We start from the raw sequence: 15,607 nt of genomic DNA, 5'->3' as shown, positions 1-15,607 counted from the left end.
ACAAACTCCACCTAGCTTGATTCTGACCTCAGCTACCTGCCCCCGCGCACCTATCTAGGTTAGAGCACGTATCATCATTTCACTAATCGGTACGATTCTCGGGTTAAAACATCGATAACTGTTTTGAAATGTTTTGAAAATGTTTCCATAATGTAACGACACATCAAACATCTTGCGTATAGCGCTACGTCACATATGAAAAAGGTAAACTAAATATTCACCTTAGTTTAGAGACGTCAATTAAACTTTATAAAAAACTAAGGCCTTGTTCGTTTCCGTCGGATTGCACCCGGAATCGTTTCACCTAATCAAAGTTTATATAAATTAGAGAAGCAATCCGGTTAGGAATCGTTCCGACCCATCAATCCGGTAGAAACGAACCAGCCTTAAAGATTTTTGTCAAGAAATATCCAAATAATTTTCTAAAAACATGCATTTCAAAATACTACAATTTTATTTAAATTATGAAAAAATCACAACTAATTTATTTAATTCATTTTTATAATCAAACTTTAACTATTTCTTTCTTAGAATTATTTTAATTTATATGCTCTTCTAAAATGAAAAACGGCTAAATGTGAAAATGAAGTTGTTGGCTAAGACAAAATATGAATCAACGTATATAACATGATGTGTAGACTACAAACAACATTAACTCAAGTACTCAACAAACAATGTATTGCTTAATCATTGAGACATGCGCCCAAAGTTCTAAATAAAAATATAATATAAGTTCTGGTAGCAAATTAATAACATGTACTAGAGATTACAATGGGTATGCGAAACTCGAATATCCGACGAATTTTATTTGATATAAAGACGGGTATAAGATGATTTCTGTATCAGTGGATATATTAATGGGCGAGAACCTCTACCATCGGGTAGACAAGTACATGTATGAGTGTGGGTACGCGTTGTAGGGTAAAATATACGCGTATCATATCACTATTTACCATGTGATTAGTCGTCTTAGCTAAATGAAAATACTTCTTCGGTTATTGTTTGTTTACCTATCAAGTTATGTAATCATATGATTTGATGTATTTTAAGTTGAACTTATTTTTTATGTGTTTGTTTGACATTTTGAGTGATTGGCACATTAGTATTTAATTTAGACTTTTCTAGCGGGTACTAGATGGGTAAAATTATCTGCGTGGGTACGAGTATCGGTAAGATTCTATACCTGTAACCTTATATGGGTAATCTGATGGATATGATTTTTTGACGGGTATGGGTATGGGATGATACTACGAGATGGTATATACCTGTTACCATCTCTAACATGTACCATGTGGTTTCACGTTTGTACCAACATTTTTAAGGCTATGGTTAGTAGATTGTGCATATAATCGTGCAAAATAACGTTTTTTATCGTAGACTATATTGTTCACATAGTGAATTTAAAAAAAATAAAAGATGTGAATGAGTAAGATGCTGGAGATAATCTTAGAGGTATCACAATGATGATGTGTGCATACAGTGTGTGGCTTCTCAAACCCCCGAATCAATGTATGTGACTTGGTCAACATTAAGATGGACATGATCATTTTATCATTCGTTGTTGGTGTTGTAGTTTGGGCAGACTCATGATGTAGAATTAATGCATCTTCTACAAATGATGTATATATTATGGTTCCTAGCAGACATAAATATCATGTTTGGTCTTCCATTATGTAGCATCCTTGTGATAGTTGGTCACATAAGGTTTCTACTATGTTAGTCATTCAAGAGAGCATCCTTGTGATAGTTGGTGTTCTATTGTTCTAAGCATTGCAAGCATGATCCTTTCCAGTAAAAAGTAGGAGGAAAGAGACCACTTTAGACCCTCTGTAGTAGGAATCGAGGTTATACAACTGGAGCCATAGAAAAGCTTATAGCTATAAAATGGCTTCAGTTCACCATTTTTAGCTTGTTTTAGCTTCTTTTTACTATGACTGCAATGAGGCATGAGTTTAACGATACAAAGCATGAACCAGTTATTGGTGATTACCAAGCCAAACACGCACTAAATTCACTTGGTTGTGATTATAATTAAACTATTTAGCAACATCATTAAAACAGCTTGTGACGTAGCTCCAACCATAAACCATGTGAGCTAAAGGGCATCATCCTCTAACCCTGTGACGTCCAGCACCATGATCCACACACTACCGGAATCGACAGCTTTGCCGAGTGCCTGAAGCACTCGGCAAAGCCTGAAAAACACTCGGCACAGGCTTTGTCGAGTGTCGCACTCGGCAAAGAGGGCTCGACACACAGTACATCGGCAAAGCCTTCTTTACCGAGTATTTTTTCTCGGGCCCTCGGCACAGACTTTGTTGAGTGCCAAGCAGTACTCGGCAAAGAAAAGCCGCCATCACGGCGCCGGGGTGATGGAGACGACGTCTTTGCCGAGTGTCCTAGGTGACACTCGGCAAAGGAGTTACCTTTGCCGAGTGTCTCCTAATACACTCGGCAAAGAAGTTACCTTTGTCGAGTGTCTGCCGGCCAGCACTCGACAAAGAATCCGTTAGCGGGTCCTCATGTTAGGTTCTTTGCCGAGTGCTGTATAGGGCACTCGGCAAAGCGTACCTCTTTGCCGAGTGCCAGAGCCACCGCACTCGGCAAAGAACCTATACCGGTGCACAGGTCTTGGTTCTTTGTCGAGTGCTATGGTCCTGACACTCGGCAAAGCACCTCTTTGTCGAGTGTCACACTCGGCAAAGTGACCAGTACACACCTTTTTTATTTGTTTTTCCTATTCCATCCAAACAAACAAAAGATATTTCACAGATATCACATATATACATCACAGATCATCACAGACATAAATATCCAACACAAACATAAGTTCAGAAGTTCTCAACACAAACAGTATCAACACAAGTTCAGAAGTATGAACACATAAGTCTAAAGCTCTGACATAAGTATTCAACATAAGTTTTGTAGTCTGAACACTAAAAACATAACACTCATTGAGGTGGGCGGTTGGACTGGTGCTGCATTGGGCTGGGCGGTTCATGAGGGTTGTTGGATGCCGCCCCAGATTGGCCCTGCACAGAGAAGAGATTGCATGTGTTATACCAGATGCATTACCAACATGTAACTACAATTTTGATACTCACAGGAGTATGGAATAGAGCAGGGTCAATTGTAGGGAACAATGGAGGTGGCGGAGCGAAACCCTGTACGGCGCCAAGGCTCTGCATGTATTGAAACATCTCCGCCATCCTCTGCTGATCTGCTAGGCATTCCCTCCTCTCTTCTTCTAGCTGGGTTTGTAATATTACAAGCCAACGTTATAGTAACTCAAAGAGAAGGTATATTGAGAGCACCTAGAGGGGGGGGTGAATAGGTGATGCTGTAAAAACTTGAAACTTAATCCACAAAGCTTGATTAGGAGTTAGCCCAGTAAAGCCAAGTGGCTAGAGAGGAGTTCTTGCAAAACACAATAACCACAAGAAGATCAACACAGATAGACACAGTGGTTTATCCCGTGGTTCGGCCAAGTCCAACACTTGCCTACTCCACGTTGTGGCGTCCCAACGGACGAGGGTTGCACTCAACCCCTCTCAAGCGGTCCAAAGACCCACTTGAATACCACAGTGTTTTGCTTTGTTTACTATATCCCGCTCGCGAGGAATCTCCACAACTTGGAGCCTCTCGCCCTTATAATTTGATGTTCACAAAGAAGCACGGAAGTAAGGATGGGATGAGCAACGCACTCAAGACACAAAATCAGAGCACAACACGCACACAAGTCACAACTCGAGCTCACAACACAACCCGAAGAGTTCTCTACTCAAATGGAGCTCTAGTTGCTATTACAAAGAATCAAATGCGCGGAATTGGAGTCTTGGTGCTTAGGAATGCTTAGAGAATGCTTGGTGTGCTCCTCCATGCGCCTAGGGGTCCCTTTTATAGCCCCAAGGCAGCTAGGAGTCGTTGAGAGTTGTTGGGACTTGCTCTCCCGAGCAAGATGATCCAACGGGGGAGTGAGAACAACGTAAACAAGGTTTCAATTCGAGATGGCAAAAGCTCTGTTAATCTAGCCTCTCAAGGGCACTGTGCGGGGTATTTATAGGTATCTGAGTGCCCAGCATCCTGAGTTAAGGACGCATGTGCCCTCAGGCGCCTAGGTTATCCCCGGAATATTCCCATAAAGCAGGGTTACAGACTGTAATTACAGGGAGACCTTTACAAATCAGGCCCGTAATGCGCAGCGGCCACGCAGGGCCTGTTACAATGGGCCGGATCGCACGTGGGCCTCCATTTTGGACGAGGCCGCGAGATGGGACGACCTCATCACAGGCCTTCGTCCGACGATGCGTGGGACGAAGGGTAAGTCTGCCAGTCGTCTTGTCTCCATTGGTGCAGCGAGGCTAGCGAAGGCATCGAGCGAAGGGTGGCGTCTTCGCCTTCGCCCCAACATTTGCCCTCCGAGGGACCAGTTCGACTAAGTCATCTGGTGCCGAAGGCATCGCTAGATGGTGGAGACGCTGCCCTCGCTCGAAGTGGTTCCGCGGGGGTTTTTGACATGACCGTTGATTGACGCCGCACTGTTGGATTGCGGGTTTCCCGAAGCGTCGTGCCCTGTGTATATAAAGGGGGCGGGGGCGGCGCGGATTGAAATTTACCTTTCTGCGCGCTGCGAAAACCCTAGCCCCACTTTCAAACTGCTCGCTTGCTCGTCTGCCCTCCTTGCTCCTGTTCGTCGGAGAACTGGCCCGCATGAAGCAGACCGCACGCCGCCGTCGACGGTACGTAGCCATGCCGTCTTCCTCCTCATCTGCTGCGACCACGCCGACGGCCAGGGCGTCTTCTGAAGATCTCTCGGGCACTGTGGCGGCGGCGGAGTTGCGACTGGGTGATACAGTGGAATTCGGTGTGTCGCGGATGTCGTTGGCCCGCGTGCAAGATATGCAACGGTTGGGGGTATTTTGGCGGCGGGGTTGGTCGGGTCCCAGCGGCGGCGGAGGTCCCCGAGCCCGAGGGCGAATTGGTTGTTTTTGAGGCGTTTTTCATCGCCGGACTTCGCCTACCGGCGCATCATTTTGTGTCGGAGGTTTTGCAGAAGTTCGAAGTCCAGGTTCATCAGTTGACACCAAATGCCGTGGTAGCGTTGGCGAAGTATGTCCGGGCAACGACGTCATATGGCGGCCAGCCTTCGGTGGAGGTCTTCGCCAAGTAATACTGTCTGCACTAGCAGAAGAGAAAAATTGGACAGAAGATTGCGCAATTTGGATCGTGCACTTTCACGTCGAAGTCCGGGAAGACTTCGATGGAAGTTGTGGAGCTGGTCCCCTGTGCCCGGAATAAGTGGGGCAACTGGTGGGACTACTGGTTTTATGTTTCGGAGGCTGAAGTCGAGGATCACCCAGGGCTCCCTGCCGCCATTATGTGTTCGCATTATTATGTGGCGTACCCGTCGTTTGAAGTGGCGGAGGATGATGAGAATGAGACGGCCCTTCGGATTGCTGCCCGCACGAGTAGTGGGCGCGATCTGGTTGAGGAATTCATAGGATATGGGGTGTGGCCTTTGGCGCATGGATGGGCGCTGGGCGAAGTATGCCCTCGCGAGATGCCCTCCCTGGGTGGACGGAAGGTGCGAAGTCCGCGTTTTGCTTTGGATTTGCGAGGGCGGGATCGTGCCACGGTTGTGCGTGAGGCAGAGGATGGGGCGGTGAGAATTGTTGGGCGCTATGTGCCGAAGACGGAGGCCCAACGGAGTTGGGATATACGTGGATCCAACGACCGCCTGAATAGGGTCTTCGAGTTGAATTGTTTGTCGTATGGCGGTTACCCTGGGGAGGACGTCGTCGATCGTCGTGGGAAAAAACCAGCGGCTGTGACTGAGGATGACCCCGCGCCGGAGGCCGCCCCAGCCACTAAAAAGAGGAAGCTAGGTACTGCGGTGGGAGAAATGGGGGTCTCCGATAGCTTTGCTATGGAGTTGATGGGAACATGCGCGGCCCCCGGGGGAAGGATGTCTTCGCCCGAACTCCGGGAGGCTTCGGCGCGGATGCTGGAGGTTACCGGGGGTCGATGGCCCAAGGACGTTCCTATCCCCCGCGCGGCCGGCGAAGACTTTTTTACGTCTCGCATGGCTCGTGACTTGAGAGTGTTTCCTTACGGACGAAATATTGCTGTTGTTGTGTCGGCAGTGATGAACAAGGATCGCCAGGAAGCTGCGCAGAAGCGCCGGGCGGTCGTCAGGCTCCCCGAAGCTAGGCCGAAGAGGGCGCGAGGGACTGCGAAGGCTACCGTCCCCGGCGGTAGCCATCCGAAGCTGACGGCGAAGCCGGCTGCCCCTAGGTCCAGCAAGGTGCTGGAGAGCGCGAAGGCGACCGGCGCCGGCGGAACCAAGTCTGCCCCGGACGGAGCTGCGAAGGTCCGGGAATTGCCTTCGCCGGGGAAGTGCGTTGCCGACTTCGGCACAAATATTAGCGTGGACGACTATCTTGTTGGTAAGCATTTTTATATATTATTTTTTTGACTGGTGATACGTTGCAGGATCGGGCGAGGGGCAACTTGTTGTTGTTCCGCCTGCGGTGGCGACCACGGCGTCTGCCGCGCTGCTTGGGGTGAAGGGTGGTTCTTTCAGCGCTGGCGGCGAGATTTCGGCGGTCACCACCGTCAAGGACGAAGCGGGCACTGTGTCTCGTCGGCTGAGGGAGGCGTCGCAGCAGCTGAGTCAAGTAAGTTGAGCTGGACTTCGGTGTTTACCGCTGTCATGGGGATTGTGGTCTCATGTGTGTCTATTAGGCGGCCGACTTCGCCGACCGCGTGGCGTCGGGAGCCCTTACTGCAGATGTGTCTGCCGAAGTCGAGAGGCTTCGGGCGCAGCACGCTGACGCCGTCCGGGAAAAGTCGACTGCAGATAGCAAGTGCCGCAAGCTGGCAGAGAAGGTGGCCGCCCTGGAGGGCGAGAGGACGGACCTCCGGTGCTAGCTGGTGGAGGAGAGGAGGGAGGCCAACCAGGCCATCGCCAAGGCGCAGGCGGCGTAGGCGGAGGCCAAATTGGCGCGGGTGGAGGGGAGTCTCGCTAGCCAACACGCTGAGGAATGGGAGGTGCGGTTCAACGCTCTGCAGGCCCGCATGGAGAGGGCCGAGGCCTCTACGCGCTCGGAAGTTGAGCGGACGCGCAAACAGCTCGTGGACTCATACCGCGAGCTGGGTGCACGGACTGCTGACTTCGAGGTGCCCGACCGAGAGGCGTGCCTTCGCTTCCTCGAGTGGCTGCAAGAGGAATTGTTGGCGCTCCCGACCATCGTGGAGGGATTCATGTCCTTTGCCTCCCTCGTTACATGTGAAGGGGCTATGAACGCGCTGTCCCGCGAGGGGTGCAGTCACTATGAGGTCTTCGACCGATCCTATGAAGACTTTGGGCGCGAGATTTTTAAGGTCGAAGACCCTGTGGTGAAGGACTCCGCGGGGGCCCTCTTCGACCGGATGTGGGGCCCCTACAGTCGGGAGGTAGTTAGGGAGCGGTCTGACCGGGCGAGGGATCAGGTAAAGTTTGTCTTTTGTTTAGTGTCGTTGAATGTGGGTATACGTGGGCTTGCTGAATCGGTGTGCTGTGTTGTAGATGGCGCGTGTCGAGGACGTGGAAGACTTTGGGCCCCTGAACAGCGCGCAGCCCGAAGCGAAGGCCAACCCGATGGTGGCCGAGGCTGAGGTCGACCCGGCACCACCCCCGGAAACCGGTGAAGGCTCCCTCGCTGCCCCTGCGTCTACTGTGTCCGGTGGAGGCTCGTCGTCAGCCACTGTGCCGATGGTGGGGGATCCCCCGAAGGCGGCGACGGAGCTGGCAGTAGAGGACCCAACGAAGGCGATGACGGAGCCGGCAGCGGAGGATCCCATGGCGGCGGCTGGGTCTTCGCAGGTGGCTTAGTGGGTGTGGGGTAGTTAGAGAATTTTGTCTATGTTACTGAACCTTGGTTGCTGCGTAGGTTCAGGATTTTGGGCCTGCGCACGCAACCGCTACTGCTAATTTTGTGGCGGCTTCGACCGTGGTCGCTGGAAATGAATCGGATGAGTCTACGTCTAAGTTTTCTGATTTTGATGACTCTGGGAGCTCGGTTGAGTGGACGGAAGAGTCTTCGGATGAGGACTTGGATTACTTTGCGGCCTTGGATGTGGCTGCGGCGGAGGCTTCTCCGCGTGTTATGGATGCTGAAGTTTTGCCTGGTCCGAGTGCTGGGCGTAGGCGGCGAAGGGCGGTGGCGAAGCGTAGAGTGAGTGAGGTGGATGGCGGTCGGCTTCGTGTGGGTAGGGCTAGCAAGCGGGAATTGTTATCCTCGCCGGTTGGGGCGAGTGTAGGTGAGGGGGAGTTGCAAAGTCTTTTTGAGGGTGAGGAGCTTAGGATAATGCTATTTAACTATAGGGAGATGGGAATAATTCCGAAGGTTGAACCTATGTAAGGTGTGATGCCCTCGTTGTATGTGTGTAACTATAATTTGTATGATGAGGCTGTGCGCCTTCGCGCGTCCGGCTACATCCATAGGGGCGTTGCGCACTTGGTCTAGCACATTTATTATGTCGGTCCGGCTGCGCCTGTAGTCGGTCTTTGCGCGGACAGTTTCTTGGTGTAGACTTTTGCACGGGTAGTCTTTTGAGGAAGACTTCGATTTTGCGCACTTGTTGTGCTAGTCCGGCTGCACCCTTAGGCGACTTTTGCACGGATAGTCTTTTGAGGAAGACTTTGATTTTTGCGCACTTGTTGTGCTAGTCCGGCTGCACCCTTAGGCGGCTTTTGCACGGATAGTCTTTTAAGGAAGACTTCGATTTTGCGCACTTGTTGTGCTAGTCCGGCTGCACCCTTAGGCGACTTTTGCGCGGATAGTCTTTTGAGGAAGACTTCGATTTTGCGCACTTGTTGTGCTAGTCTGGCTGCACCCTTAGGTGACTTTTGCGCGGAGTGTCGCACGCAAGGGTAGCTAGCGCTGCCCCTCGCGGTGACTTTGTATTGGTTGAATGTCGAAGACCGTCGATGCGGTCTTTTTTCGACGTAGATTTTTGCGGGGGATTTTTCGCTTGTATATTACATGGCTCCGCCTCGTTAAAAACCTCACCCCCCGGGAGGAAAACAGTGCGGGCCAGAATAAAATTGTTTTGCGAATTACAAGGGCGAGCTGGCCCTGAGGAGTCAAACAAAAAATTTGCGGAGATTATCAATGTTCCAAGAATGCTCCAAGTCCTCGCCGGATGGCGTTGTGAGCCTGTACGCGCTGGGGGACGCCTTCGTCTTGACGATGAAAGGGCCCTCCCACTTGGGCTCCAGCTTGCCCCGGGACTCTGTCCGAGCTGTCCAGACGAGTACGAGGTCTCCTTCGCTGAATTCCCTCGGGATGACTGTGTGGTCGCGCCATGCTTTTGTTTGGGCTTGGTATTTGTTTAGAGCCTGTAGGGCGAAGACGCGGTCTCCATCGATGAGGTCCTTCGAAGTGGGCTCGTCCACGTCGGGGACGACTGACGGGACTGTCCGTGGTGACTCATGTTTTATTTCTTGCGGGGTCATGGCCTCCGATCCATATAGAAGGCGGAAAGGGGTGAACCCAGTCGCCCTGCACTCAGTCGTGTTTAATGCCCAGACCGCTTCAGGTAACAAATCGGCCCACTTGCCCTTTTTATCGTCGAGGAGCATCTTCTTGACAGCTATGAAAATTTTGCCATTTGCGCATTCCACAACTCCGTTGGATTGCGGGTGGTATACTGAGGCGAAGGCAAGCTTGGTGCCAATGGAGAAGCAGAAATCCTTGAAGTCTTGGCTGTCAAATTGCTTGCCATTGTCAACTGTGAGTTCGGACGGGACTCCGAAGCGGCAAACAATGTTTTGCCAGAAGAATTTCTGGGCAGTCTTCGATGTTATTGTGGATACAACCCTCACCTCGATCCATTTGGTAAAATATTCGACAGCGACAAAGGTGAACTTGAGATTCCCCTGGGCCGTGGGTAGGGGTCCGACAATGTCCAGGCCCCAGCGCTGAAGAGGCCATGTGTGGGCGATTAGCTTCGTGAATTGCGAAGGGCTTCCCGAGCATGGAGAAAATGTCTGGCAGGCTTCGCAGGACCTTGTGACCCGATTTGCGGCGCAGATCATGGCGGGCCAGTAGAAACCTTGATGGATTACATTTGCGGCTAGGGCCCTAGGCCCTGCGTGAGAGCCGCAAGTCCCGCTGTGGACTTTGCGTAGAATTTGGACGCCTTCGGTCTCGGTGACACATTTAAGCATGGGTTGACTGACCCCCTTCTTGTAAAGCTATCCTTCAATTAGTGCGAAGTCCCGGCTTCGATGTTTGAGGTGCTTGGCCTCATTGATGTCGGTTGGATGATAGTACCCCTGCAGGAACAGGGTTATTGGTGCCCGCCAGTCTTCGGTCATGATAAGGTTGACTATGCAGTGGCCCTCGCTTTTGTTGGTTATTTGGAGCCCCTCTGGGCTGCGGACGGCTGGCGTGCCGATGACATGGTAGAATACGTCGGAGGGCAGGGCCTCGCCTCTGGCGGCTGCCTTGGCCAATGCGTCGGCCTCCTCATTCTTGGCACAGTCCACATGCTACAAGGTGAAACCTTTGAATTGCCTCTCGAGACTACGGATAGCTGCGAGGTACTGCATAAGTGCGGGGTCCTTCGCTGCGTAGTCTTTCTCTACTTGGCCGGCGACTACCTTGGAGTCTGTTCTGATGATGCAGGTGGTGACGTCGAGGGCCCTTAGCTTGCGAAGGCCGAGGATGACAGCTTCGTATTCTGCTATGTTGTTAGTGCATCTGTCGGACTCTAAAGCAAAGCTGAGGCGTGCTACGTATCTGTGCTTGATCCCTGTGGGTGAAGTGATGACTGCAGTGGCGCCTGCCCCCGCATGGCACCATGCGCCATCGTAATGGATTGTCCACACCTTCTCTACGGGCGGGTTTGGCTGTGTTATTGGCCCAGTCCAGTCGACGATGAAGTCTGCTAGGACTTGTGACTTGATAGCTGTCCTGGGTTCAAATGTGATGTGGTAGCCGGAGAGTTCGGCTGCCCATTTGGCAATCCAGACTGATGCCTCCGGGTTTCTGAATAATTCGCCGAATCCCCTATCTGAGGTGACTCGGACCTTGAAGGCTTCAAAATAATGGCGCAATTTGCGCGAGGCCATAACAACTGCATAGACTATTTTTTCCAGTTCTGTCATATTACATTTGGATGTCGTAAGTACTTCGGAGACATAATAAACTGGACATTGCCTGATTGTTCCCTCTCTGCTCTGCTCTTGAACCAGCGCTGTGCTGACCGCGTGCGGCGAAGCCACGACGTAGAGCAACAGGGGTAGCGAGGGGTTGGGGCTTGTAAGAATCACCAATTCTGACAGGTACTGCTTCAATGAAGCGAAGGCCACTGCCTGCTCTAGCCCCCATGCGAAGTCTTTTGCGCTGCGGAGTGTTTTGAGGAAAGGGACGCTTCGCTCTGCGGATTTGGAGATGAATCTGTTGAGGGCAGCCAACCTGCCTGTCAGTCGTTGCACGTCTTTGGCTGACTGCGGGGGCGTCATATTGATGATAGCCTGGATTTTGGTTGGATTGGCTTCAATCCCGCGGTGTGACACCAGGTAGCCCAAGATTTTCCCCTGGCGAACACCGAAAACGCACTTTTCGGGGTTCAGGCGAAGTCGTGCATCCTGCATGTTCGCAAACATTTTGGCGAGGTCTGCCAAATGGTCTTCCTTGCTTCTGCTGGCCACGACGATGTCGTCCACATACGTGAATATATTTCTGTCGACTTGGCCCTCGAGCACCGTTTTGGTGAGCCGAGAGAAAGTGGACCCGGCGTTCTTAAGTCCCTCCGACATTCTGATGAAGCAATACGTGCCGAAGGGTGTTATGAAGCTGGTGCTCGCCTTGTCCTCCTCCTTCATGTATATTTGATGGTAGCCGGAGAAGCAATCAAGGAGTGACATGACTTCGCACCCGGCCGCACTATCGACGATTTTGTCGATCTGAGGCAGCGGGAAGTTGTCCTTGGGGCAGGCCTTGTTAAGACTGGTGAAATCGATACACATTCGCCATTTGCCGCTCTTCTTCTGCACCATCACTACGTTGGCGAGCCATGTAGGGTAGGCAATTGGCTCGATAAATTTGGCCTCAAGCAGGCGATGTACCTCAGCCTTGGCGGCCTCTGTCTTCTCGTCGGACATCTTGCGCAGCCGCTGTTTCTTCGGCCTTATTGAAGGGTCAATTCCCAAGCTGTGCTCGATGATGGAGCGACTGACTCCGACCAGGTCGAGGGCGGACCAGGCGAAGACGTCTTTATTCTTGGACAGACAGTAGAGGAGTCTCTCCTCGTCATGCGAAGTGAGGTCTTCACTGATGGTGACAGTTTGCTTGGGTGTCGCCTTGTCGAGGGGGACAGTCTTGGTCCCGTCGTTGCTTTGCAGCTGTGCTTTGTCATGTTCTTTGGCGGTTGGGCTGGCAGATTCGGGGACCTCGCACTGGGCCGTGAGGCAGTGTATGTTTCTTTGCCCAGGAATGAAGTCTCTTTCTATGTTACGCTCAGCCTGCTGGTTGCCGTAGACTGTGATGGCGCCTTGCGGACCTGGGATCTTCATGCACAGATAAAGACCGTGAATGGCTGCCTCGAACTTGTTGATGGAGCCCCGGCTCATTATGGCGTTGTACGGGTACACCATGTCGACGATGTCGAATGTGACTTGCTCACTTCGGGCATTGGGTGCTACACCGAAGGAGAGAGGTAACTCTATTTTGCCGACAGGAAAGGTGCCCTTGCCGCCGAAGCCGTACAACGGGTTGTCCGAAGGCTTGAGCAGACTGTGGCTTATGCCCATGCGATCGAAGGCATGGAAGAAAATGATATCTGCCTGGCTGCCATTGTCGACTAAGACTTTGTGCAGATCCCATCCTGCCACGCTGCAGTTGATAACCATGACGTCGATGTGTGGTGCGCTGCGCAGGTCGACGTCGCGGGCGTCGAAGGTCAATGGTACATGGGACCACTTTGTCTGCACGACTGGACCGGTGACGGCGACGTGGTTGACGCTGCGGTAATGGTCCCTCTTCTGCCGCTTTGTGTCGAAGTCTGCGCTGGACCCCCCAGTGATCATGTGAATGACTCCACGATACGGTTGATCGGCGAAGTCTTCTTGCTTTGGGGCTTGGGGGTGGTTGTGGTAGTGGACGTTTTGCTGTTGCTGGTGTGGGGGTGGTGGTGGGGGAGGTACGATTTATACCTCCTGGTGATGTTGGTATGCATGGTGCGGTGGGTGCAGAGCGGGGCCGTGGTTGTATGGCTGAAGGGGTTGCTGGTATGTGTGCGCGACAACTCTAGGGTTGTCGGCTGGTTGCGCTTGTGCCATCCTGTCTCTGGTTGCCTTCGTTTCTGGGCAGTCTCTTGTAGGGTGGACGCAGTCTTCACCGTGGAACAGGCAGTAAAATCTGCGCGGCTGCTGCGCGCGTCCCCGGCCCCGACCGCGAGTTCCGTTTCCGCGGCCCTGGGGGGATACTCCTGGCGGCGAGGGGCCTCGCCAGCGGGGGTCTGGTTGGCGATGTTGTGCACCTGTTGCTGATTGCGGCCGTCCCGACCAGAGTCTGCCTGCGAGGTCCTCGTCCACGTGCGGCTGGGCTGTGGAGTGTCTTTGGGTTTCCTCTGAGACTCGACTTTGCGCTGGTGGAGCTCCTCGGATATGGCGTATTTTTCAAATAGCTGATACAGCTCCTGGAGATTCTTGGGTGGATCCCTGATGCAGTGGCTGTAAAGGACGCTGGCCCGAAGGCCGCTGATGGCGTAGTGGATGGCGATCTGGTCATCGACCGAAGGCAGTTGTGACTTGAGGGTCAAAAACTTGTGGTAGTACTCCCGCAGAGTCTCTTTTTCCATCTGCTTGCAGAGTGAAAGCTCAGCTAAGGCGTTGGTGTCTGGGCGGTACCCTTGGAAGTTGAACAAGAATTTGTCCCGGAGACTTCTCCAGGAGTCGATGGACAGTGGGGGCAACCTGGTGTACCAGGTGAGGGCTGGGCCTTCGAGGGCGATGATGAATGACTTGGCCATGGTGGCGTCGTCCCCTCTGGATGATGCAATGGCGACCTGATAACTCATGATGTACTATGTCGGGTCAGTGCTGCCGTTGTACTTGGGATAAGTCCCTGCCCTGAAATTGGCGGGCCATGGTGACACTGCAGGTGTGGCGCCAGGGGACTTCGCTCGTCAAGGTAGTTGACACCTTGGAATGCCGCGGCATGTGGGATGGTGTGGCTGTGCTGAGGGAAGTACAGGGCTTCGACTTGTGCGCGCTGCTGTAGGGGAGGGTCGTGTTTCAGGCCGAGGTGGCCTTCGCGCTGCATGAGCGCAATCTCTTGTTCGAGCTCCAGGGCCTTCTGCTCTTCATCGCGTATCATCTGTCGCACCTTGGCTTGTGCAGACACACGTTGGCGCTTGGCCTCAAGGATTTCTTTTTGCTTCTGGAGGTAGCGGTTCTTGATGCGCAAGGCGCGCAGCTGTAGCTGCTCTTCCGCTGAGACGCTGATGACTTCGCCGTCCTCGATGACGTCCGCGCCCTCCGGTGGAGCGAAGCCTGGGGGAAGTTGCGGTTGTCCTCCAGAGCTGCAGGTGCGTAGACTGCCTTCGGGAGTGGGTTGTTCGTTGCGCTGCCTCTTGCTGAGAGCGTCGTCTTCGGTGGCCTCTTGGTGGGTGGTGTCGACGAGGGCCTTGCCCTTTTCTCGGCCAGCAGTGCTGCCTTCGCAGCCTCGTCAGCCTTCGAGCTAGCTCTCTTGGGTGCCATCGCGGGTGGTTTTTCCGTAGCACGAACGGTGGGCGCCAAATGTTGGTACTTGCTCTCCCGAGCAAGATGATCCAACGGGGGAGTGAGAGCAATGTAAACAAGGTTTCAATTCGAGATGGCAAAAGCTCTGTTAATCTAGCCTCCCAAGGGCACTGTGCGAGGGTATTTATAGGTATCTGAGTGCCCAGCATCCTGAGTTAAGGACGCATGTGCCCTCAGGCGCCTAGGTTATCCCCGGAATATTCCCATAAAGCAGGGTTACAGACTGTAATTACAGGGAGACCTTTACAAATCAGGCCCGTAATGCGCAGCGGCCACGCAGGGCCTGTTACAATGGGCCAGATTGCACGTGGGCCTCCATTTTGGACGAGGCCGCGAGATGGGACGACCTCGTCACAGGCCTTCGTCCGACGATGCGTGGGACGAAGGGTAAGTCTACCAGTCGTCTTGTCTCCGTTGGTGCAGCGAGGCTGGCAAAGGCATCGAGCGAAGGGTGGCGTCTTCGTCTTCGCCCCAACACGAGCATTCCAGGAAGACAATTCTTGCCTTCTGTCGCCTGGCGCACCGGACAGTCCGGTGCACCACCGGACACTGTCCGGTGCGGATTTCTATCCTGTTTTGGCGCAGCCAACCGTTGGCGATTTGGAGCCGTTGGCGCACCAGACACTGTCCGGTGCACACCGAACAGTCCGGTGCCCCCTTCAGACCATTGGCCCGGCCACGCGTCACGCGCGGATTGCGCGGCCGACCGTTGGCGCGCCCGATCGTTGGCTCACCGGACAGTCCGGTGCACACCGGACAGTCCGGTGAATTTTAGCCGTACGCCGCCGACGATTTCCCGAGAGCGGCCTTTTC

The sequence above is a fragment of the Zea mays genome, chromosome 4, assembly GCF_902167145.1.
Source record: "Zea mays cultivar B73 chromosome 4, Zm-B73-REFERENCE-NAM-5.0, whole genome shotgun sequence".
NCBI lineage: Eukaryota > Viridiplantae > Streptophyta > Magnoliopsida > Poales > Poaceae > Zea > Zea mays.
Note: the sequence above shows the minus strand (reverse complement) of the source record.